At 43.6% G+C, this 24,516-nt stretch overlaps 1 long non-coding RNA gene across 2 annotated transcripts in view; it reads right to left on the bottom strand.

The window, feature by feature from the left end:
• Positions 1-1,631: 1,631 nt before the first annotated feature.
• The window catches only part of LOC310849835, a 34,558-nt gene continuing 11,673 nt past the window's right edge, over positions 1,632-24,516 (bottom strand). The window contains exons 4-7 of one of the 2 annotated variants that reach the window (XR_014567116.1): positions 8,881-8,985; positions 2,891-2,979; positions 2,740-2,810; positions 1,632-1,783 (exon numbers count right to left, since the gene is read on the bottom strand). This is a non-coding gene — a long non-coding RNA (uncharacterized lncRNA). The remainder of the gene's footprint in view (positions 1,784-2,739; positions 2,811-2,890; positions 2,980-8,880; positions 8,986-24,516) is intronic. The other variant, XR_014567117.1, reaches the window with a different exon arrangement.

Below are 24,516 nucleotides of genomic sequence, written 5' to 3'. Positions count from 1 at the left end.
AGCCAGCCCTGCCTTCTTTCAGGGCAGCCCATGACACTCCATCTTGAACTAGAGCGGTTTTTAGAGCTCTTATCATCAGGAAGTTCATCTTGATGTTTAGTCAGAATCTCTTTTCTAGCAATTTGATTCTATTGGTTTGGGTCCTACCATCTGGAGCTGCAGAAAACAAGCTTTATTCATCTTCCATGGGACAGCCCTTAAGATATTTTCCTCTCAGTCTTCTCTTCTCCAGGCTAAACGCCCCCAACTCCATCAATCATTCCTCGTAAGGCTTGGTTTCCAGGCCCTTGGTCATCTTAGCTGCCCTCTTCTGCACACATTCCAGCTTGTCAATATCCTTCTTAAATTGTGGTGCCCAGAACTGAACACAGGACTCCAGGTAGGGAGTGACGAAGGCAGAATAGAGCAGTTCCTACTACTTCCTTTGATCTGAACACAATCTTTCTTGGAAACCAGCGCAGGTGAAATTAATCAGGGGTGATATGATCAGCAAAGTTTCTGAATGTTTTAGGGAGGCAGCATTCTCACATGGAGCATGTTGCCATCTGGATGCGACCAGGGCATGGGGGACAGTGGCCAGATCCAGGAAAGCACATAACTAGCAGAAGGAGGCAACCTTCTGAATTTGGATGTGAAACGTGGTGTAACTAGAAACCTGCAGTTCCTACACATTTTTCTCAGCCAACCATATACAACTAGCACAATCTGAAAATTATATGTATTTGAGGCCCCTCTCCGTATGTAAGAGTACCCCTCATAGATGAGACCAGCCTTCTGCAAACTTGACCCCTTGCAGATGCTTTGGACCCACCTCACGGTACACTAATTACACAAATTTCTACAATTTACCACAGATTATATAGTGGGGGACTTGTGTGAGGGAAAACTTAATGATTTAGAGTCTCTGGCAGGAGCTGGTCAAACAAACAAGAAAAGCTTTATTAAACAAAAAGAAGTACCGTATTTTTCACCCTATGGGGCGAATGCACCGCACCATCCCGCTGTCCCCAGACCTGGTTTGGAGGCTGGTGGCGGGGAGAAGCCTGCTTCTCCCCGCCGCCAGCCCCACAAGCTTGGGGTACAGCGCGGAGGCGCAGCGCGCCATCCAGCTGTCCCCGGACCTGGTTTGGAGGCTGGCGGCGAGGAGAAGCCCGCTTCTCCCCGCCGCCAGCCCCACAAGCTCAGGGGACAGCTGGGAGGCGCAGCACACTTTCCTGCTTTCCCTGACCTGATTTGAAGGCTGGCGGCAGGGAGAAGCGTGCTTCTCCCGGCCCCGCAAGCTCGGGGGACAGTGGGGAGGCGCAGCGCACCTTCCCGCTATCCCCCAACCTGGTTTGGAGGCTGGCGGCGGGGAGAAGCCCGCTTCTCCCTGCTGCCAGCCCCACAAGCTGGGGGACAGCGGGGAGGCACAGCGCACCCAAGCTTAGCTTCGCGCAGCTCTCTGCAAGCCGTGGGAGCTCCGGGAGAGCTGCCTGTTCTGGGGGCTGGGGTCAGGGGAAGCTCAGGCTCCGTGCCTGGGGGGAAAAATAATTTTCCCCCTTTATTCCCCCCCCCCAAAAAATTAGGTGCGTCCTATGGGCCGGTGCGTCCTATAGGGCGATAAATACGGTATATGAAACAAAGTGGGTCAGGAAATGTGTTCTTTCAGGTAGAAGTTAACTTATTCGCTTTAACTAACTATAAGATGTCTCAGGCTTATGCACAATACTATAGGCCCAACTCTTTTTAAACTTCAGTTACTAAAAATCAGTTGTTACGCTTCAGGTGGTAGACGTTCAGGTTTCTAGAATAGAGGGTAAAATGCTCAACTCAGTTTCTGTTACTTAGATATTACAGTTGAATACTTTCAACACCATACAGTTTCCTTCACAGCTTAATATTTTGGTTCATAAGCAAGGGGCACTTCTCAGTTACTCACTCTCTTAACCATCCCACACCTGAGATCTTCTAAATGGTACAACAGACCCAGGGGGTCACTTCACCCCTTGTCACTGGGCTGGGGGTCTTCTGTACCTAGAAGAACTCTCCCCGTCTGGCTATACTGAGACCCTGATCTATCTCTCCTGGCTCGGACTCAGCCCTCCCAGAACACTCCTGTCTGTATACCCTTCCCAGACCCTCAACACAGTCTCCCTATCCAAGCTGCGAGGCTCTGTCCTCTCACTATGGATAGTCTCCTCAGTGTGGATGTTTAACTTAACTCAGAACCAGTTCTCCCTATCTCATTCCCTATCTCCCAACCTGAGCCCTGTCTCAAAACCAAACCCTGCCTCTCATCTTAAACCCAGACCTATCTAACTCTCCCCCTCAGAAAATGCTCCTTTTATGCTCTCCCCCCCCACAAGGTGCTGTTCCTTCCCCCCTCTGTGGCTAGCTGACTCTGGAGCCAATCAGGAAGAGGCTCCAACACTCTGGCAAAGTTTAAGAGGAACTGCATCACCAGACTCTAGTCTGGCTCTGCTATCCATCACAGACACCATCCAACCATCTTAGGGACTCCACCCCAGATTTGTGGAGACACCCCTAGACTTACCAGCCTCCTCAGCTGGAGGCAGCAATGCTTCTGAAGACCAGTTGGTGGAAAGCATGGGGGGAGGGGAGTGCTCTTGTACTCAAATCCTGCTTGTGGTTTCCCACAGGCATCTGTTTGGCCACTGTGAGAACAGGATGCTGGACTAGATGGGCTATTGACCTAACCCAGCAGTCTCTTCCTATTTCCTTATGTTCATATATTCTTACCTACAGATGCTGAGGATTGAACCTGGGACCTTCTGCATGCAAATCAGGTGCTCTGTTACTTAGCCACAGCCCTGCCAAATTAAAAGCCATTTTATTAGCATTGACATTCAACACATTTTAATCTCTTCTGATGCTGTCGTGCAAAGCTCACCTTCCACAGAGGATCTGAAATTCTTCTGATCCTGCCAGCTGTGCCTCAGCACTCTTCCAAGGTGCTGTTTCAGAACTCAGCATCAGTCCCTGGAATGAAAAGCAAGGTTACATACAAGTAATTGAAGACAAAAATGCAGATCAATTAAAGCTGAGAAAATTCAATGTCTATTAATTTTTAATGTGCGTTGAGTGGATCTGCTGTCATCCCTTGCCTATGGAATTTCAGTTGACGCTACTTGGTGTATTCCTTGATTCTCTGTTTATATAGCATGCAAACGAAGGGGAAGAAGAAAATAAGGTGGTCCTCAGACGCTTTCGAAGGAGCGACTAATTGTACGTTTCCCATCAAACACGCTGCACTCGTCTTCCATCACTGTCCCAAGTCCATCTTTTATTTATAACATGATGAGATTTTTAAGGCTTTTTAAAATTTTGATGACTTCGATGGAGAGTGACGACAGGATGGAGCTACAGTTAGAAAATGCCTCCGAAGTCCAAGGAGAACAAAAAAGAAGATAAGGAAACATGTTTTGGTTTTGTCAGAGACCAGAATATCCATGTTGCTTAATAGAACATTGAATGTATCAGGAAGTCAATTTCACATATTCCCAGAAGCCATGAAATATAGACAAACATGACAGCTAAGGGTGAGTTTTTTTATCATCAGAGTAGCACATCTGTTTCTTCCCCTTCAGTGCAAACCTACTCAGAAGTCCCTTTGAGTTCAATGGCTTGCTCCCATGTCATATGATTACAGCCCTTATTTGTATTCTGTGTGGATCTTTGATTGATAGTGGTGAAATCTACAAAAGAACATAAGCAGAGACCTGCTGGATCTGACCAAAGGCCCATCTAGTCCAGCATGTGGTAAAGCAGATGCCTATGGAAAGCCCAGAAGTTTCCCACAATGTCACTGTTTGGAATGGTTCTCTTTTCTAGGAAGGTTCTGTTCCAATGGTGTCTTGCTCGTCACCTTGGAAATCCATGTATAAAAATTGTGTCGCTATCCTGCCCTAATGCACCTGATGACTTGCACTACCTTCAGAGGAAGAGTTGTGTGAAGAATTTCTTTAACCTCTTAATCATTAAGATTTGCTCCAGAGGAAATTCTCTAAGGACTTCCATATTCAGATGGATGTCAACCAGAAAGAGGGGCTTTTCAGTGGTGGGCACTCTGGTTATGAAATATACACACACTCCAAAAAGAGAGAGAGATTCTGAAGGTGAGAACACAAATGTCATTTTAAAATCTGGCTAAGATATATTTATTTTCCAGGACTCATAGTTATTGCACTGTGCTTATGCTGTTTTATTTGATTTCATTTGATTCTTGGCTGTTTTACTAAGCCTGCCATCTCATCTGATTTCTCTGCTGTTTTACAGTAGCTTTGATTGTATACAATTTTAATGCTTGAGTTGGCTTTAAAAATTTGTAACCCACTTCAAAGAGGTTTTAACATCGGAAGATAACACAAATGCTTAGCAAAAAAACCACAAACGCACACGAGTTTTGTTTTTTTAAAAAAGTTTTTGCATTAAAGTGGGTTATGCTTTCTTCAGACACTAGATATCACTATTGGTCATGTCCCACTGAATTCAGGAAGCAAAGACTACACTTTGTTATGCCGCGTTCTGACTTTAGGTGTCACTATTAGCTTTTCTAAAAAAGGTAAATGACTGGTCTATCGCCCCACCAATACAGGAGTATTGGAGTGGCTTCTCGTGTTACATGAAGAGAGCAACCAAAATGAACAAGGAAATGGAACAACTCCCCTATTAGGAAAGGTTATAGCATTTGGGGGTTTTTAGTTTAGGGGGGGAAAGGCAGGTAGGAGGAGATATTATGGGAATACATAAAATTGTGTGTGATGCAGTGAACATGGATAGGGAAATGTTTTCCTCCTCATAATTCTAAAATTTCTTGAATTCTAGAATTCCAGTTCATTCAGCGAAGGTGGATGCTGGAAAGTTCACAACAGTCAATAAAGTCCTTCTGAATTCACCCTCACAAGATGGCCTCTAATTTGGATGGTTTAAAAAGAGGATTAGACAAATTCATGTAGGGAGAGAAGGCTATCAGTGACTAGTACCTACCAGGGCCATGTTCTGCCTCCATTGTTAAAGGTGGTATGCCACTGAATACCAGTTGCTGGAAATCACAAGTGGGGAGATTGCTCTTGTTCTCACTTCCTGCTTGTGGGCTTTCCATTGGAGCATCTGGGTGGCCACTGAAAGAACAGGATGCTGAACTAGATAAATCATTGGCCTGATGCAGCAGGCTCTTCTTATGTTCTTATGAATTCCACATGAATTTGGAGCCCAAGCATATCTCCAGAAGAGTGCTGTACAAATGGCCATTTAACACATTCTAAGAACCATCGAAGGGGGACACAGGTGGCGCTGTGGGTTAAAGCCTCAGCGCCTAGGACTTGCCGATCGAAAGGTCGGCGGTTCGAATCCCTGCGGCGGGGTGCGCTCCCGCTGCTCGGTCCCAGCGCCTGCCAACCTAGCAGTTCGAAAGCACCTCCGGGTGCAAGTAGATAAATAGGGACCGCTTACCAGCGGGAAGGTAAATGGCGTTTCCGTGTGCGGCTCTGGCTCGCCAGAGCAGCGATGTCACGCTGGCCACGTGACCTGGAAGTGTCTCCGGACAGCGCTGGCCCCTGGCCTCTTAAGTGAGATGGGCGCACAACCCCAGAGTCTGTCAAGACTGGCCCGTACGGGCAGGGGTACCTTTACCTTTACCTTTAAGAACCATCGAAAATGCATTCACGTGTTCATGTTTTGCTGCTTAATGTGATGGGTTAAGGGGCTGTTCAGTATTGATGTCATATTTGAAAGTGGGTGGGGTGGGGGTGGGGAACCAGGAGACAAATCCACTCTGCACAGCTTTAAACTCTTTTCTCAAACCCCTCCTCACCCTACCTCCACAACACATCTCTGTATTATCATTAGCTTTTTGAAATCTGCAGAAGCTAGCTATATTTTGATTAACTACCTTTCCTGTTTTATCAACTGCTTTTAGTTCCTTGGCTTCCTTCCAAACTCATATGGGTGGCCACATGGACCAAGCAATCTTCGCATCAAGGAGCATTTGCCTTTACAAATCCAAATCCTACTATTTTTTTAATTGTCATCTTCCAATCCAAACAATCAGCCTGTCCTACAGTAGACAACACAACACTTCACATGGATTTGAGGTTCATTGCATTTCCATGGTGAAGTTCTCTGATAGTTTTCTGATGTGAACTTCCACATTTCTCTCCAGGCCATTTTCCCATTGTATGGATGTGTATCAGCAAGTCAATATTCACCGAATTATACTCTGAAAAACAAATTTGATCCAGTACAAACCACCAAAACCATGGTCTACACCAGCACCAGACATTTTTAAAGCACTCTTGAACCTCTTGTTTTTGACAGGGATGCCCAACTGTCAATCCCCTGATGTCACTATGATTTCCTTTTTGTGGGACACTTTGCAAGGGGTTTCCCCAAGATCTGAAAAGCAGCTTCTACTCATAAGACCATTAGATGGGCCACTGGATCAGGCCTATGGCTTAACTAGTCCAGCATCCTGTTCTCACAGTGGCCAACCACTGCCTTAATAGGAAGCCCACAAGGAGGATCCAAGCACAAGAACTCCTGTGGTTTCCAGCAACTGGTATTCAGCAACATTGCTGCCTCCATCTATGGAGGGCAGAGTAGAACCATCATGGTAGTGGCCATCCACAGACCATGAATTTATAATTTAAAGCCATTCCAAATTGGTGTCTATCACTGCCTCCTATGGGAGTGAATTCCATAGTTTAACTATGTGCCGCATGTCGAAATCTGAATCTTCCAACATTCAGTTTCATTGAATATCCACGAGTTCTACTGTTATGAGAGAAGAAGAACTTTTCTCTGTCTACTCTCTCCATGCCAGGCTTAATTTTATAAACTTCTATCGTGTCACCTCTTACATGTCTTTTCTACAAACTGAAAAAGTCCCCAAGCTTCTGCCACTACTCCATTTTCAACCCATTTCTTAGTTCACCCACCATTATTAGCTAGCAATACTTTTTCAGTATGAACTGGGCTGAAATTTTCCAGGAAAAGAAATAAGATGCACATAAAGAAAGCCCTCCTGGATCAGGCCAGTGCCCTGTCCCAGTCCAGCCTCTTGTTCTCACAGTGGCCAGCTAGACACCTGTGATGAAAAGCTGCAAGGAGGCCTTCCTGTGACTTGCAACAACAGGCATTGAGAAGCATTTCTGCCTCTTACAATGGAGGCAGGCCATAGACATCATGGCATATAGCTATTGATAGCCTTCTCCTCCATGAATTTGTCTAATCCTCATTTAAAGGCATCTGTGAAACAATCACCTTGCCAACAAAGGTCCGTATAGTTAAAGCTATGGTTTTCCCAGTAGTGATGTATGGAAGTGAGAGCTGGACCATAAAGAAGGCTGATCACCAAAGAATTGATGCTTTTGAATTATGGTGCTGGAAGAGACTCTTGAGAGTCCCATGGACTGCAAGAAGATCAAACCTCTCCATTCTGCAGGAAATCAGCCCTGAGTGCTCACTGGAAGGACAGATCGTGAAGCTGAGACTCCAATACTTTGGCCACCTCATGAGAAGAGAAGACTCTGATTACTCCCTGGAAAAGACCCTGGTGTTGGGAAAGATGGAGGGCACAAGGAGAAGGGGACGACAGAGGCGAGATGGTTGGATAGTGTTCTCGAAGCTACCAGCATGAGTTTGACCAAACTGCGGGAGGCAGTGGAAGGCAGGAGTGCCTGGCGTGCTCTGGTCCATGGGTCACGAAGAGTCGGACACGACTAAATGACTAAACGACAACAACGTGAAACAATCCCCCCAAAGAAGAATATTGCCTTCTCTCTGCCACCTCCAAATCAAGGAGGCAAATTCAAAGAGACCGTTTTAGTTTGGGGAAATGATCTCCGAAAGCAACCCTAAATATTAGTTAGCTAATCGGGCTATTTGATAGAGTGCTTAAAAGCCGAGGATGTTTGAAGGCCCAACGTAATATAATTTCTGCCAGTGATGTTCAGTTATAGCGGTGTCAACATTCATCAAGCTCGCTCACTCTGGTAACTTCATTATAGCAGCCACTCTGCTCTTTAACCTGTTTTCCCCACTCCTTTGCAAGAGGAAAACCTCTCTGAGTGCCTTAAGCATATTTGGAGATCTCTTGCATAATGAACATCCCCTTCTGCAACTGAGGGCACAGGTGTCAGCTCCTTGTCAGCCTCCAGGGCCAAAAACGGGAGTCCCTGAAATGTTGAACGAGACACCCTGCCACTACATTTTCCTGGTAGATGCTAAACTGTAAAACAGATTGTTCAAACCTTACGACACCCCCACCGCACCCCTCTGCATTCATAAGGCTCATTACAGCCTCTAATTGCATTTCCTACTTATTGTTTCCTCTGCCATGCCATCGCCTTCGCAGCATCATTCCTAATTGATGCCATCCAGGCCGAAGCATTTTTAATAAATAAATAAATGCCCAAGTGCAATTTAGGCCAACACATCCCACAATGGGGGATCTTTACCCCCCCCTCCTTCTTTTTGCCACCACCAGGACAGAAACTCATTACGAAGTTAAATGAACTTGTTCCAAATTTCTGCATCCTCCTTCAGTTTCTCCCATCAATCTTTTTAAAGTGGCTTTTTGGCAGTCAAAGTGGCCATCTCTGTTCTGCAACAAAAGGACTTCCAGCTGAAGCGGTGACCTGACTCTCAGAAACGATGGCGTCTTTGTTAACGGCTGCAGCCACTCTTCCATTTGTTTCGTAGACAACTGTACAGCCCTACTTGATGAATGAGGAACTCCTCCCCACTCTGAATTCTCTTATGACCAAGAAGCTTAAGGCTTGTCCCATTGGTCTCCTGTTCCTGAGAAGAAGTACATAGAAGTGCCTGGAAGACAATCTTCCCATCCCACCAAATAGCAGTCAATTTAGCAAATTCACTCACACAACGTTCCCTTGATGTATTGCACTTGGGTGTATTCAAATGACCAGAAAGGAGATTGGACCAGAGGTTGAATGGCCGTCAGTCATGGATTCTTTAGCTGGATTCCTGCATTGCAAGAGATTGAACTAGATTACCTTTTGGGTCCATTTCAGCCCTACAATTCTATGATTCTATATTCCTGTATGTTCTGTTATCAGTTATTTATATTGGACAATGTGATGATGTATCCATTCCAAACTTAAACCTGTTTCTCTTTAAGTTTCTCTTAGATTTGTTCCCAATAGAGGCAGCACACTATTCATGATAAAACTGAAAACAACCACTGCTGAGCAAAAATAAATTCCATGGAGAACACTGAACAGTCACTTTAGTCTGAAGCAAATGTTCTGTATTGCTGCTGTGTTACTGACAAAAGTCATATTCCAGCCGACTGATAACATTCAAAGAGCCATGTGGCTATTTTAATGCCACATTTTCAGTTATTACTATAAAAATTAGGTAGAAAATTACAGTGCTAATATTCATTTTGAACAAAATAGTTGTGGGAATTTGCATTATTAAGATAGCATGGTGACTTATTCACCAAGGAAAGCTTTGCCTTTCTTCATAAAACTTTCCCATTTTTCAGATTTTCTCCCTCAAACTTTCCTCTAAAAGTAACCCATGCAACAAGCTATAAAAAAACAAAAACAAATCTCCAGTCCATTCAAATAGAGAGTCAACTGCTCTGGATGCTGTGAGATGTCTAGTCCAGCCTCTGCTCAAAAATCTCAAATGAACGAGAGCCCACCACCTTACAAGGGAGTCCATTCCACTGTCAAACAGCTTTTACCCTCAGAAAGTTCTTCCTAATGTACATTCAGAATATTCTTTCTTTCCATTTCTTTCTGATGGTTTGGGTCCTTTCCTCCTTAGCAGAAGAAAACAATCTTGCTACCTCTTCCAGTGACAGCTATTTAGATATTTGAAGATATTGTGTTTCTTATTGTGCTTTGACTGCATATATCAGGGATGTCCAACAGGTCGATCGCGATCTACCAGTCAGTCTTGGGGTGCCCCTGGTTGATCCTGGTCAATCAACTTCCTCCCCAAGACAACTTTGGTCAATCCAATGGGTAGATCACGTCCAGTTTTTTAATAGTGGGAGTAGATCGCAACCTCTTGGGAGCTAGACATGCCTGCCATAGATTGCTTTGAAGACCCAACTCTATAATGAGGAAGGACCTTAGCTCAGTGGTAGAGCTTTGCATGCCAATGACCCCAAGGTCAATCAACAGGAGCATCTCCAGGTAAGGCTGGAAGAGGACCCTTCCTGAAACCCTGGAATGCTGCTGGTGGTCAGTGTAGACAATACTGAGCTAGATGGATCACTAGCCTTACTCAGTGCAAGGCAGCTTCTGTGATTCTAAGCTCATCCCCTACCACACAGGTTCCCCTTGGCAGTGATATCGGTGTTGTGGAGCTGCTTCCTAGGAAAAGTGTGTCGAGTCTGCTCTGTTTCAATCTTCAGAAAAATAGTAAAGACTCATTATATTTATCCCAGCAAGCATTTGGGGGATTGTGATGGATTTTTAATTGCTACATTTTTATGTTGTTTATGGTGTCTATGCTGCTTTTAAAAGTTTGCCTTTATTGTTTTGCTTTAGGATGATGGATTTTTAATGGTTTTTATTTATTGTGGGCTCCTGCTTTTATGCGATGTTGCAAGCCACCCCGAGGGTTCTCATGACAGGCAAGGTAGCAGTCTAAAGTGAAATAAAATCAAAACGTCTATCCTGAAAAAACAAACAAACACTTTTTGTTTCGGAGATCTGAAATGGCGGGGCACACTCTGTGTACTCCTCCCGTGTCTGGGCTCTGAGCATTTACCGGATTGCAGAGCGAAATAACATTATCACTTTAGCAAGGGGGAAAGTCCCATCGAGTTGCTCCTTTGTTTTCCTTCATAAATGAGTTGCAATAGTTAATGAGCGGGACTAATTAGGACTGCAGCAACCACAGCATGTAACAAAGACTCCTGCCTCACTAGCAGCACTACAGACTGTTGACTGTTGAACCAGTTTGGAGAAGATCCATTATTTTCATTAATGGATCTCATTCTTATTTTAGTGTGTGTGTGTGTGTGTATGTGCACGTGTGTTTTACTATCAGATTAAAATCACATTTTTTATTGTTTTTCCTAATGCAATCTGGTGTAATAAGTACAGAATGAATGGAATAGTTATTGTTTTAATTATTTTTTCATTTTGTTCTTTATCTTGCATCTTCCTGCCCTTATTTACTACTTTTATGTATCCTGATCTTCATGTAAATTGCTGATTTATCTGTAGGCATTTAAGTGTATATGTAAGTTTTCCTGCATGCGCAGGCATATTTGGGGGGCACACACTCACTCAAGGGTGTCCATAAAAACACATCATGCCTTATTGCTTCTGCCAGCGTTAGAAAATAAACTTAAAAGGAAAAACATAATAATTATCCTAATTAAAATCGCCTCCGCCACTGCAAAAGGCAAAGTTCTGTGTTTCCTGAAGTAGTGCTTCACTGGAATGGAAACTTAGCCTCTTTACTAATATGCAGGGATGCCAAGTTGAATATAATATTGTGGGGGCCCAGGTAAGCCCCTCCCTGCATAATCGATCACATGACACAGTGCACGCACACCATTTGAATAGGAAAGCCCATCAACTTTGTGGGGGCCCAGCCCCCTCAAATATTTTATTGTGGGGCCTGAAGCCCCCACAACCCCTAGGAGTTGCCTCTTATGCTAATATGGGTCACACAGTTCTGCATACAATTCTTAATTATTGATTGATCTGTTTTCACCTTGCTGCACTTCACATTGTTCCTGAAATGCATAATGAAGGGTGCAGCCCTAGGATCCCTTATGGCCATGGGATATTCCAGACTTTCATTTCCACAGGTAGAGAGAGAGCGAGGACCATTGGACTCCCCTGTAGAAGCCTCCTTGTTGCATCTGTAGAAGCCACCTGTCTCCCACCATCAATGCAGAAGAGCATATCAGAAGCTCATCAAAGTAGTCTATTCTCCTGACATTCCCTATGCAAGGGAATAGAGCCTGTGAATTTGTCTGACTACACCACCACCCTTTTTCCATCCAGGCACCACATTCATCTTTCAAACATACACACACAATGCAGGATTGCTCTGAAATTCACGCAATTCATGATTATAAGATGTGATGATGGTGGTAAATAGCTTAAATGACTAAGAGTGGTTTAACAACCATTCCCAGGGAATTCTGGGATTGTAGCTCTGTGACAGGCAATAGGAGTCTCATTACCACTCTCAGCACTCTGAACAAGCTATAGTTCCCAGGACTTCTTTTACGGGGGGGAGGGGCAGGGCTGTTTAAAGTGGTATCAGTAATTATTCCTGCCTCCTTTCAGAAGTTGCCCAGAAATTGTGTTACTCAGGCAGACCTTCAAAGTGCGAATTTTCTTTTGACCGACAGTATATACGTATGATTTTTCCCCGATATTTTTTTCTGTGGTTTTTGTTTTGTTTTGTTATTGTAGCTTTTGTATCAGGTACACATTTTGCTGTTTGTGTTTGGTTTGTTTTTTACCAAAGTGCTATTTAGAAATGTTTACAGAAAAAAGTCAGGGTTACGGTCTCGTTGACATGTGCAAACCAGACATGTTGCCTTTTAGCAATCTCATTCTGGGGTACCAGATCACCTGCAGAAACCTCAGCACGAATCGGATTTGCAATGATACTGGTAATTTTCCAGATGTTTCCGTCGCTGGTTGCTAAAGCAAAGTCTGGCTCACAGTGAGGTTTCTTTATGCAGCCCTGTGAACAGGACATGGTAACTGGCTTGAAGAGGGTTCAGTTGTAATTCCCCGTGGAAAACAGCAAGGAACAAAGAAGATCACTTGTAGCCACTGAAGATCAAGTCAGCACATTTAAAAGTTTAAGAGGAGACAATGTCACAAAGACCCAGGCCCTCTGCAAAATCTTTAAACATTGACTTCAGCAAAGTAACAGCAAGAAATGCTCGCAGAGATACAAAATCTAAGAAAAATAATGCTGGCATCTAATTACCCCAGTGCAGTTTGCTGCTTTTATCTATAATTGGACTGTATAGTCTTTCATTCTAATTTACTTTACATCTAAACTGTGATAATCAAGACAAGCAGAACAGAATGGCCTGTAACTGACTATACCACTGACACCCGTTAATGCCTAATTATAACAACTAAATTAAAGATGTGACTGTAAAGAGGTTGAGTATCAGTCTGAAGCATTTAATTCGGTGGAAAGAAGTAGAGATTTTAAATCCTATGTACGAAAATCAATATTATGGCTCATTATATTGGTATTGCTAAACAGATTAATGAAATTAAGTATTTTGCTTTTTTAAAAAAAAAATGTTTTATTGCGATGTAAAGATTGTTGCTACTGTTGTTTTAACAAAAGGCCTAGATAAAGAAGAAAACCCACATCCTGAACCAATTTACAGAGCAATCTAATTAAGATAGTGTTCAGAAGACTCTCTTGTGATACCCACATGTCATTTCAGGATACGGGTTATAAGTGTCATTCATAGGATTGTTATCTTGCAGAGGCTTTCACTTAAAAGGGCTCATTTCCAGGGCTTTGAAAATCATATGTAATGTTGTATAGAGGGCAAGGATTGTATCTGTAGGATAGATTGTTGTGTCACCCAGAGCCACAGAGGCATCCAGGTTGAGGTTAATGTAAGGGAAACACCCAACCAAGTGAATCAGAAGATGAAGAGGGACTAAGAGGGAACGCAAACTTGTGGTGAAGGAGGAATTTAAGCTAGAAAACCGAACAATTGTCGGAACAAGGACAGAAATGTTGGCCTATAATGAACCACAGGACTTTTATTCTTAGGGCAGATGAAAATAGGAAAAATCTTGAACAAAGTGTCAACCACTTCAATCAAGAATGGGAAACCTTTAGCCCTCAAGATGTTCTGGAGGTATTGTGGGATCAATTTCAGCTTATTCAGTCAGCTGATATGGGCAAAGTGCTGGCCAACCACACTCTCTCTTGATTCTTGTCCCTCTTGTCTTATTAAATCTAGCAGGGTGGGTAGGGTTGGCTGGTTGGCTGGCTCCAGGATGTGGTTGATGCTCCATCACATGATTGGGTGGTCCCTATTGCATTGAAAGAGATGGTTGTGTGACCCACATTAAAATGCTGGTGAATTTTCATGAAGACTTCTAAAAACAAAACAAAAACAAGCAAAACACCCCATACTGATGTGGAAATATGGAAAGCTAAATTTAAGACTGGAAAAATGAGAAACTGAGAGGTCAGAATTGACCCATCCCAAATTTTAAGTGCAGCCAAGGATGCTGCCTCATCACCAGAAGTTGAAATAAGAGTCAGTTACCAGTTGAACCAGTTGTCAATTTGTAATATGGCGCCATATAAAATCAGATAGATGCAATCAAATAAAATAGATGCAATAAAATCAGATAGATGCAATAAATCAGATAAGATGCAATAAAATCAGATAGATGCAATCAAAGTCAAGCAAGAACAAGAAGAAGAGGTGTCAGGTTGGAAGAGGGGCAAGGAGGTTGGTGCAGTACAGGCACAGCTGGAGTTTGGGACTGGCTCCACCACTGCCCCCCCCACTGCACTGACCTTCCTGCCACCACGTCATCCCCCCACCCCGTCCTTCTCAGTTACTAGCAGCAGCCTCCATGTTGGGAATCCAGGAATGCAATGTGCCCTGCCAATCACTACTGAGGAATCAGGCCATTCCTGATGTTCACTTCTTTGCCTGAGCTGAGTAGCAGCTGAGGATCTGGGGACCTTGTTAAGGGAGGTATCAAAGGTCCTCCATTGCTACGCAGGGCACAGTCCTGGTGATGTCAATCTCTTGAGGTACAGTCATGAGTGCAGCAGCATCCTGTTCCTTGGCCCCGCACATTTTGGTCTTCCTCCTGTCATTCTAACAAAAGGTTTCAAGACAAGTTATGACATTTGGAGGACTAGCACATTTCCCCGCTTAACTGCAATTTCTTATGAGCCAATGCCTTACAACACATTTATTTCCTTTTGTCCAAAAATACAGCAAATATGACAAAGCCAAAAGCTGGATAATAATCTTTCCCCACCCCACCCCAGGGATTGCCTTTTCCCTACAGAAAATGCAGGGAGTTTTATTTTTACAATATGAGCAAGGAACATTCCCTGAATGACAACTGTGTCAAAATGTGTGGCCAAGAAAGTTTGCAAGGATGCCAAAGTCATAAAGGAAAATAAGTTCAGAAGAAGAAAAACCTAGCTTCGCTGCCTTCTAAAGCAGAAACATGGGACCTGGAAGCCTCCAGAACTTGTTGGACTCCAATTCCCATCAGCCTCAACCAGTATGGCCAATGGCCAGGGATGATTGGAGTTGCAATCCCTCTGCTTGCAAATCATCTTCCTAACCCCTCTCCAGAGAGACAATTTCTGGGATATAAGGAAGGGATGGGATGGGATGGGTTGGAGCTTAGCTACCAAGACTTCACATCTGGATCATTTGATATCAGATCAGACTTGAAATATGTCTCATGGATTTGCCTACAAGCTGATTACTGTACTCTGGATGATAGGCACACAAATCTGAAACCCAGGTAGTGCCATAAAGTGAACGAAAAGGCACCTTTCACATTTTCAAATGAATGCATATAGCTGGAAACAGAACCAGAGCAACAGACTATGCCCTCAAGTTGTCTGTGTCCCTTTGAAAGTGGGAAGAAAGACTCCACAGACAACTGCATGTCTGAAGGGCTTTCTCTCTCCTGCTTTTCTATAGTTCCCAATCACACCAGAATATGAACTTCCTCAGTTCCAAAATACTCACCCAGCCAGGTTCAGTCAGCCCCAAACCATTCAGATATGGGGCTAGCAAATGAAAAGGAAGAGCAAAGAAACACAAGCAGAAGATGCAGAATTCCCCACAGCAGCAACTCGAGTTGGAAGAAGAAAGGTGATGGAATGAGTAACAGGAATGACAGCCAGTTGGGCAGATCCACAGTATACATTTAAAGCACATGACTTAGAATAATAGAATAGCAGAATTGGAAGGGATCCCCAGTGATCAACTGGTCCAAACCCCTGCAATGCAGGAATTACAGCACAAGATGGCCGTCCAACCTCTGTTTAAAAACCTCCGAAGACGGAGAGTCCACAACCTTCCAAGGTAGTCCATTCCACTGTCAAATGGCTCTTAACATCAGGAAGTTCTTCCTAATCTTTAGTTGGAATCTCCTTTCTTGTAATTTGAATGCATTGGTTTGGGTCCTCCCCTCTGGAGCAGCAGAAAACAAGCTTGCTCCATCTTCCTTCAGGTATTTGAAGATGGCTCCCATGTCACCTCTCACTCTCCTCTTCTCCAGGCTAAACATGACTAGATGTAAACAGAGCCGAAATTATTCATATTTGTTATTGTATATGCCCTTTTTAAGGACCCATCATACAAAATCAGATGCCATGACAGTATAAAATGCTGGTGCAATAAAATGGAAAACTCTCCTCCCCAATAATGTCTAATGTTCCTTTTCTTTCCCCAAAAGTGCCACTTCTGGCTGCACCTGCTTCATGCACAGTTCAGGAAAGCAGATGAAATCGCATCCAAATTTATTACCGAAGACGGTCCCCGGGTGAATGGCAACACTATCCATCTTTTTATAGGCAGGCACATATAACAGGTTTAAGCATCTCTTTTGGAGCAGTTTAAAGACTTCTTTGCTTTCACAGGTTTATTAAGTTTTCATTAAATTATGAAATGGCCCCAGTGGTGAGGTCCAGCCATTTTCATACACCTGAACCAGCAAAAGTCAAACCATTCAATAAACCAGGAAATTTCTTCTCCTCCGACCCCAGTGCCTGCACACCCAATATGGGGCCTTGTAATCAATAAAATGTGACAGCTGAAATACTGTCACATGGCCAGCCTTAAGGCCGATTGCCTGCCACAGGTGTGCAGTAAATAATGGCAACCTGGTTGCAGGCAGGCAGTGAACTGTTCCCTGTGATCACCTGAAGCACGAGAAATGCAGTTCCTCACACGGCTGTTTTAGAAATGTGCTCTGTGTAGGCAGCGGGAGGAGGCTGCCAAATCCTGAGATGATGGATAGAAGAGGTTGGGGTGATAACATTGTTTAATGTTCCCCCATACACTAAAGACTCAGTGTAAGCAGAAAACTAATTTATTCCTGATTATTATTATTGAACATAAATATTATCAAAGGTCAAAATAGGCTTCTAAGTGCTTTACAAGTATAAAAGACAATGATATGTTATTAAAATACATAAATCCCTAATTAAAATGCAGTGCAAATGCTTCTTACGCACAAATATCTGGGTAACAAACTTTATCATTTCTTTGCATCATCCTGGGGAAAAGCGACGAATGGGTGCCACAAGGTTCTGTCCTGGGCCTGTTGTTGTTGTTCATGGTCATTATAAACAACTTGGATGAAGGAATCTAGGGGGCGCTCATCAAATTTGCATGTGACAACAAACTGGGAAGAGTAGCTAATGCTGCAGAAGACAGAATCAGGATTCAAGATGAGCTTCACAGATTGGTGAACTGGGCCCAAACTAACAAATGAATTTCAATAGGGACAAATGTAAGAAGAAAGGAGTTTCTGACTAACTATGCAGAAGAACTTTCTAACAGTAGGAGCTGTTTGACAGTAGAATGGACAACCCCTCAGAAGGTGGCACTCTCTCTTTCCTTGGAGATTCTTAAGAAGAGCTTGGATGACCATCTGTCATGGATGCTTTAACTGAGTTTCCTGTATTGCAGTAGGTTGGACTACAGTCCCTCCCAACATTACAGCTTCTGATGCTTACCAGGAGAGGGGCATGCACGGGCAGGAGAACTGGATTGGCAAAAGGTATTACCCAACTAAGTTCTACACACAGAAGACCCACTGAAATTAATGTTCTCGAGCAAGTAATCCATTCCAATGGATCTACTCTAAGTAGGTCTACTATTGGATGCAACTCAAAATATTGAGTTTGGATGGCTTTTTACGGTGGGAGGGAGCTGCTACCATGGAGGGATTTTTTTTTTTATAGGAGGCAACTTGCATTTTTGAGCCTCCCTTTTCAACTGCTCAGCCTCTCCGTGGTTGGTATACAAATTCAGTATTGGTCAAGCTTTTCTTTTTATGATCCACAACACACAATTCCAGCAGCATATCTGTATGGGCAAAATATCTGTTACAGGAAAGTCAAAGGCAAGAACTAAAAGTAACACTAGTCTAGCTTTGGACTCAGGGTGCAATCCTAACTATGTCTACTCAGAAGTAAGTACTATTGCATTCAGTGGGGCTTACTGCCAGGTAAGTGAGGGTTGGATTGCAGCCTTAGCCTCAACTCTGTTATTTAATGCTAAGTGCTGAGTCTTCTGTTGCATTCACTGAGGCCCCTCTTTCAAATGAAATAATCAAGCGTTATACTTTCCACACCTTGTAATCCTATGATCTCCGCAATGACTTTTTGAAATACCACAGAAGTGGAAGTAATGCCAAACGGCATTCACTTAAATTTATAATGTCCAAATGGTGTATTAAAAGTCATTAGCTCACAGTTTGAGTCATCTAACTTTCCTTGTGAATATGCATGTCCAACATCTTAGTACTCAGAATACTTTCTGCTTCTGAAATGTTGTCTGCTTCCTCTTCAGTACTATTTATTGGACAATATTCATATTTTATGACTTTATTTGAATCATATGGATCAATGAGTATCTGTACCTTTTTTAAAAGGAGACTCACCTGTTCAAGCTGCAAAATTAACTCTTTGTAGAAGGTTAGACTTTTTGAATCATTATGCCTTTTGAGGAAGATTGACATTGTCTATAGTGACAAAGTATATTGTGGCTGCATCGCCAGGAGTAGGTCAAGCACGGAGCCCAGTGTGGCATGGCTTCAATGGCCGATGGCAGTGGCGTAGCGTGGGGGGTGCAGGGGGGGCGGCCGCACCGGGCGCATCATCTGAGGGTTAGGGTTAGGGGGGGCAAATCCACGGGTTAGGGGGTGCAAATTACTTGGCTTGCCCCGGGTGCTGACAACCCACGCTACGCCACTGGCCGATGGCTCCTCACACTTACTCAAGAGGAACCAAACACTGAAGCTGCACTGAGCTCAATGCACAGATATTGAGGGGGCCAAAGACACCTCGGCTCTATAAAGTTGGTGCCAGTGGAGTCTTCTACCAACTCTCAGTCCCCTTCACAAATTAAAGCTCCCAGTTATTGAGAGCCAGTGTGGTGTAGTGGTTAAGAGCAATGGACTCGTAATCTGGTGGACTGGGTTCGCTTCCCTGCTCCTCCACATGCAGCTGCTGGGTGACCTTGGGCTAGTCACACTTCTTTGAAGTCTCTCAGCCTCACTCACTTCACAGTGTTTGTTGTGGGGGAGGAAGAGAAAGGAGAATGTTAGCTGCTTTGAGACTCCTTAGGGTAGTGATAAAGCGGGATATCAAATTCAAATCATCATCATCATCCTCCTCCTCCTCCTTCTAATATATAATAGTGTTTTAAATGTATAGTGTACATTGGACCAATGGCAGCTGCCTCAGCTCTGAGGGATCTGGGGTCTGGTGACTGTGACAGAGTGCTTCATAGCTGGTGTTTATAAGGGAAAAAACACATCTATGTCTGATAAAGATTTTTTTAAAAAATTAAATGCATAAAGTTTGTTTGTGTTTGTTTCGTTGTATTTATATCCCACCTCTTTCTCCAAGGAGCTCAAGGTGGCATAAATGGTTCCTCCCTATCTCATTTAATCTCCACAAAAACCCTGTGAGGTAGGTTAAGCTGAGAGGCAGTGACTGGCCCCCTGAGCTGACACGCAGTGAGCTTCAGGGCCAGGTGGGAATTTGAACACCGGTCTCTCCCAAGTCCTGGTCCAACACTTTAACCACTATACCAAACTGGCTCTCAATGTGCATAAACTAAATGGTGCCAAGTCTCAGCATTTGTTTGGGAGGCGACCTATTGCACATCTAATGCACAGAGTATTAATGTAGTTTCTCCCCCCTTCATACGGGTATTAAAAAAAAATGGAGGGGGCATCACCTCACCATTCATTTACTCTGCCAGTGTGCATACACACAATTTTAGGGGGGAGAATGCCAATGTAGGACAGAGCGACATAATTTGAGCTCTCCAATGTACACATAATTTACTTTAAAGGTTGTATGGTTGCAAGCTGGTTAACAAGTTAGCTCAGAATCCAATTTATTATCATTCTTGTCATATTTTGGATTCTTCCCCTTTCCGTATGAGTAGAAAATATCAGTAAAAAAATTAACCTAAAGCTTAACGGCTTATGTAAGAATGCTCGACTAAAAAATGTCACTGGAGTTATTGAGCTGCACCATTAAACCCCTCCCTCCCAAATACGTTGCAGACTAATTTCCATCTAACGCTTAGTCAGCAAACAGAAATGCCAATGGTTTTCTTAATATTCCATCTGTATGAACCAAACCAATAAAGGATCTCTTCTTAAAGTTGTGTATATCTTTGTAGCTTTAAAAAAAACCCAACACCAAACAGCAGCCTAATATTTAATTTTGTTATACAAAATAACTTTAAGGATATATATATATATATATATATATATATATATATATGTATATGATTCTTTTGATTTCCTTCAGCTCACTGTATTTGATTTACATCAATTAGGTCTTTCTTATAAGATATCATATAACAAGAAGGCTAATAACCCAGAAATAACCTCATTAAAAAGACAGCATATCAGTCTAAGCAGAATGAACTCTTAAGCAGAAAAACTACTGACCTGGAAAGTATCAGGAAGAGGTAATAGCAATTGGGGGGGGGGGGAGAAAAATGCATTCCTATTAACTAGTCAAAAGTAGAAATCACTGGCTATATTTTTTAAAAAATAATAATAATAATGCAATACATGCCTGGGAGAAAGGTATGTTTTGGAAAACACATTATTTTTTATCTTTTCAGATTCTGCAACTCAGAGGCTTCCTAAGATGTCAAGGTATGAAATGGCTAATTTGGGGTGTTGTCTGGTGCTATCTAACTAGGACATTTATGGGTCACAGAATATGTTTTGGCCAGCCAAGCAACAATAAGCTTGTGTGTTTCACAAGAGTGGATGACCCCTCAGATACCATTGCTAGCTCTCTGGTTGCTCTCTGTTACACGAGAGAAACACTGACAGGGTGTTATGCGCTGACATCATCAGCATGCTGTTCCAATGATTACAAATCCACCTTATTATGCCTGGTAATGGCCATAAAGCGTTGTTTATAGAGGGCAAGCGGAAAAGGTGATTGGAAAACCCTTGGCTCCTCAGAAGAGAGGCCGGCAGAACATAGTGCCCTTATAAAACCAGCATGATAAACATGCAAAGATGCTTTTTTTCCTGCCCCAAAACTTTCCTTGAGGAATTGTTCGCATGTTTTGGAAGTTGGCATAGGGCCAGTGAGGGAGAAGAACATCATGGGATTCTTGGGAACATGGGGTTGGCTATGCATGGTGCTTTGAAGTCCCAACATCAAGACTGCGTGGCACTTGACTGCATTATGTCAGATGATTGACAGGTAGGAAGCCCCATTCCTCTGTCAAATTTAGGACCTGGCCAGGGAAGTCAAACAGGCTCCCCCACCTCTGATTTAAAACGTTGGCCACCAGCAGTAATGGCCACCCACTTGGATGGCTTTAAACGAGGATTAGACAAAATTACGAAGGGGAGGGCTACTAACAGCTCCTTCCAACCTATCAGTTTGAAAGCACACCAAAAAGTGCAAGTAGATAAATAGGTACCGCTCCAGTGGGAAGTTAAACAGTGTTTCCGTGCACCGCTCTGGTTTCTGTGTTCTGTTGTGCCAGAAGTGGCTTAGTCATGCTGGCCACATGACCCGGAAAAACAGCGGAGGGCCCCATTAGCTAAAGTGGTACCTCAGGTTAAGAACAGTTTCAGGTTAAGAATGGACTTCCAGAATGACTTCTGGTTCTTAACCAGAGGTACCACTGTACATGTCTTGTTTCTTTTTTCAGATTGTACACTGGATTCATCCAGCCTAGCTCCAGAAGTGGCAGAAAAAACTGCACTCATTTATTTTCTCACACAAAAAGTCAAGAATAAGCCCCAAATATTGCACCTCCCCTCCTCAGAAGGAGGAAGGGGAATCCCCAACACAGAATCGCCAACCAAGTATGCCACATAATCCTGTATATCCTAGAAGACGAGACGAAACAATGGGTCCACTTGGAGAGAGACACCATCGAAAATATCCCCACAACTGCAATGCATTACTGAATTAAGTCTGGATAACTGACAATTTGTTGTGAGCCTCTATATTGAACCCTAAAAGGGAATTTTCTGCTACAGTGTGGTGAGTGGAGAGTCAGTGTGGTGTAGTGGTTAAGAGCAGTGGACTTAAGATCTGGTTAAGATCTGGTGAACCGGGTTTGCGTCTCCGCTCCTCCACATGAAGCTGCTGGGTGACCTTGGGCTAGTCACACTTCTTTGAAGTCTCTCAGCCTCACTCACCTCACAGAGTGTTTGTTGTGGGGGAGGAAGGGAAAGGAGAATGTGAGCCGCTTTGAGACTCCTTAAGGGGAGTGATAAAGCGGGATATCAAATCCAAACTCTTCCTCTTCCTACAGGCTCTGTTCCGTTTATCCACATGTATTTTACACTGCTGATCACCTTTGGCCTTTGACTTGTTCTTAGGACTTGCTCAGTGTTTTATGGTTTTCTTTACCACTTGATAAAGAGATTTACACATTTCCTAAAAACACACAACCTACCCCCCCCAACAAGAAGTAATCTTTCTCTCTCTTCCCTTACCCTTCCCAGTAGAGTTTCAATGCATAAAATCTGTGTTAACACCATCATACTTCCAGTTTTGCAAAAAGAGAAAGAAAAAGCCTTCCAGCTACATGTTTATTCTAGGTTTAATCTACTCAAAATGGATGTAGCTTCCTTTTGCTCAGGGCTGCACTGCAGGCCAAACCACACTGGCTGGTCAATGAGGAAGTTGCTTTGAAATTTCATGACATCTCAATACATTTCCTTGAGCTCAAAAGTATTCATCTATAATAAATGCTACAAACTCAAGATCAGACCTCAAATATGCTGCACTGGATATATTGGAAGATGAGTATGGGTTGTATCCCATTCAAGTTTCACTCTGAGTAGACCCATCGAAAGTAATAATCCAAAGTAAGTTATGACCATTAATTTCAATAGATCTACTCTGAGTCAGACTAAGGTAAAGGTAAAGGTACCCCTGCCCGTACGGGCCAGTCTTGACAGACTCTGGGGTTGTGCGCCCATCTCACTTAAGAGGCCAGGGGCCAGCGCTCTCCAGAGACACTTCCGGGTCACGTGGCCAGCGTGACAAAGCTGCATCTGGCGAGCCAGAGCCGCACACGGAAACGCCGTTTACCTTCCCGCTGGTAAGCGGTCCCTATTTATCTACTTGCACCCAGAGGTGCTTTCGAACTGCTAGGTTGGCAGGCGCTGGGACCGAGCAGCGGGAGCGCACCCCGCCGCAGGGATTCGAACCGCCGACCTTTCGATCGGCAAGTCCTAGGCACTGAGGCTTTAACCCACAGCGCCACCTGCGTCCCCTGAGTCAGACTAGCACTGGCTAAAACCTTTAGTGTTTAATCTACTGCTTGAACTATAGGTACAGAGGCTTATCTCCTCCGCAGTGATAGCTGATCAGGAATAACTTCCTTGTGGTAAGATCTGTTTGATAGTGGAATCGGGCACCTCAGTAGGTGGTGGCCCTCTTTCCTTGCAGATTTTAAAACAGAGGTTGGACGGCCATTGGTCAGGGATTCTTCCTCTACTGTGGGGACTGGACTAGACAACGCTTTGATCTCTTCCACCTTTACAGTGCTGTGATTCTATGATTGCCACTCTTCGTGGGTGAATTGCATGCTATATTTAAATGTGAAACAACTGTTACCCTATTCAGAGAGTCAGGTTTTGAGAATGGCAGTTTGACCACAAAGACAAAGAAATAGCATTATCCACTTTTCAAAGAGAACTGGCAGATATAATGTATTTGGATTGTCATCCAGCTTCTGATGGCCACACCTTGTAGGAGGCAATTAAGGAAATCACTAAATAGTTTCACAGTTAAAGGCAAAGTTAAGTCCTGTTAATGAAGAGCAGGAAGTGACAAACAACTTTTAGCCTCCAACAAAGTCAATAATATCTCAGTTTTTATTAGGGGGGGAAATGGGCTCCGGTGTATTAAATTTCAATTTCTGTGCTGTTTCACACGTTATTTTTCCTAACCTGATGATTAATATTTGAACAGAGATCTGTGTGCACAATGAATGGATAGATATGCAAGTGGCTATTTTGTATAGCTGAACATTGGCTTGACTGGAAATTAGACTGTTGCTTTAATAGAACAATTAGAGATGGGTGTATCAGTTGCTTGGAGCCAGTGTGGTGTAGTGGTTAAGAGCGGCAGTCACATAATCTGGGGAACCGGGTTCGTGTCTCCGCTCCTCCACATGCAGCTGCTGGGTGACCTTGGGCCAGTCACACTTCTGTGAAGTCTCTCAGCCCCACTCACCTCACAGAGTGTTTGTTGTGGGGGAGGAAGGGAAAGGAGGTTGTT

This window comes from Podarcis gaigeae (genome assembly GCF_964106915.1).
Source record: "Podarcis gaigeae genome assembly, chromosome: 8".
NCBI classification, from domain to species: Eukaryota; Metazoa; Chordata; class Lepidosauria; order Squamata; family Lacertidae; genus Podarcis; species Podarcis gaigeae.
Note: the sequence above shows the minus strand (reverse complement) of the source record. Positions and strands in the feature narration are given on the sequence as shown.